General features: G+C 39.2%; 1 pseudogene; it reads left to right on the top strand.

Annotated features, from left to right (window-relative positions):
* Window positions 1–422: 422 nt before the first annotated feature.
* Window positions 423–1,088, top strand: LOC127082614 (uncharacterized; annotated as a pseudogene).
* Window positions 1,089–2,198: the final 1,110 nt, after the last annotated feature.

Raw genomic sequence — 2,198 nt, forward strand, 5'->3', positions numbered from 1 at the left:
GATTGCACCTTTTTTACATTCAATTGCTTGCCTGTATTAAGAAGTCGGTAGAGAAATTCTCTTAGAAACAATCGATTGTCATCTTATGACAGTCGATTGTCATAGGTCAATTTTGTGAGAAAATTATGTTTTACCTTTGTTGGGTTGTTCGACGATTTTGGCCATATCTTTTGATTCGTATGTCCAAATGACAGAACATGATAGCACACATGTCTATATTTGGAACAAATATTGTACATTAAGTCGAAGAATATTTACATTGATTAGGCATAATTAGTTTCCTGTTATACAATTGTAATTCTTGTATATAATACATGTTTATGATCAATAACAACAGTGAAATATTTTCCTATATGGTATCATCTAGGTTTTAATCTTTATTCTTTTCTCTTCCGCTCCAAAAAATTATTTTATCTTCCACCATGACTTCAACCACCGAAACCTCTTCAAACAACACCACCGGCACGGAAACACCAACACTTCAACCTAAATTTCACTCTGTCTTTGCAATTACAAACGTGAAAACCATTATTCCAATCACGTTAGATAATGATTCTAGTCTCTATCTCTCTTGGTCTGCCCTGTTTCAGGTTCAAATGTGTGTCCACAACGTCCTTGATCATAGTATCCCTTCCACTGATGCGGCAACCCAACAAGAAGTCGCATAAACAAAGACCAATGATCCAAACCTCTGAAACCGTCCCGACGTTGTTGTTTTATAGTGGATGTATGCCACAGTTACCCATGATATTCTTAGCTCAATTCTGATGCTTAACGACACCGCCGAAAGCTATTGGAAACGAATTGCTGTTATGTTTCATGATAACAAGCATTCGAGAGTAGTCCACCTCGAACATCAATTCACCAACACACACTTAGAAGATTTCCCATCAAAAAAAGCATATTGCAATCGCCTCAAACTCCTCGCAGATCAACTCGTAAATGTTGATTCTCCCATCAACAACACTCGTCTTGTGTTGAAAATGATTTCTGGACTGACAGATTCATATGCAGGATTTGTCACTTACATTCAACAACATTATCCATTACCAACCTTTGAAACAGAGAAATCGTGATTGGAATTATAAGAATTGATGATGGCCTAACATACTGCAAGAGAATCCAGCGTTATCCCATCTCTGACGGCCCTACTCGTGAAAACCCCAACATCGGACAACTCCTCCACCTCTCTCGGCGTGATTTCTGCTCGAAATTTAACCGCACATAATGGAAATCGTGGTAGCAGCAACAACAGAGGAACAAACGGCAACCAAGGTAAAGGCCGAAGCTCCGACAGAGGAGGTCGTAACAACCACGGAGGCGCACAATTCAATAGTGGTAGTGGACGCGGAGGCCCCAGCTCAGGGTGGCAGCAACAACCTCCACCTATGTATCCTTGGCAGCATTGGCAACAAAAATATGCACCTTGGGATCTTCCTCCATCTCCTTATCCTTCTTATTGGTTTAGGCCCAATGCTGGCCCAAAAACTCAACAAGCAGGAATCCTTGGAAATAGGCCACAATCTGCAGCCTTTGCTGCAACTTGGCCAGGCCCAACAGATATTGAAGTTGCTCTTCACACTCTCCATCTACTCAGTCTGACCCATCTTGGTATATGGACACTAGAGCAACATCTCATATCAGATCCACACAAGGTAATCTCTCATCTTATTTTAATTTGTGCAAAAATAATAGTATTATCGTAGGAAATGGTCATTCAGTTCCTATTCATGGTTTTGGAAATGCTAAGTTACCCTCCTCACACCCTCCATTAACTTTATCAAATGTCCTCCATGCACCTAAGTTGATTAAAAATTTAATCTATGTTCATAAATTCACTACCGATTACCATATATCTGTTGAATTTGATCCGTTTGGTTTTTTTGTGAAGGACTTTCAGACGGGGATGGTTCTAATGAGACGTGAGAGTCAAGGGCGGTTATATCCCATCACAAACACAACCAAAAATAAACACACTTTCCCTTCTGAGTTTGCAGCTTTATCTACCTCTGTCTGGCACAACCGTTTGGATCATCCAGGAGCATCTATTTTTATTCTCTTAGAAAAAATAAAATGATTGATTGTACTCCTAATTCACAATTCACTTAAACTTTTTGTCCTTCTTTTCGTCTTGGTAAACATGTTAAAATTCCATTTATTGATTCACATAATTCTACTTTCATGCCATTTGACATATT

This window comes from Lathyrus oleraceus, chromosome 5 (genome assembly GCF_024323335.1).
Source record: "Lathyrus oleraceus cultivar Zhongwan6 chromosome 5, CAAS_Psat_ZW6_1.0, whole genome shotgun sequence".
Classification (NCBI taxonomy): domain Eukaryota; kingdom Viridiplantae; phylum Streptophyta; class Magnoliopsida; order Fabales; family Fabaceae; genus Lathyrus; species Lathyrus oleraceus.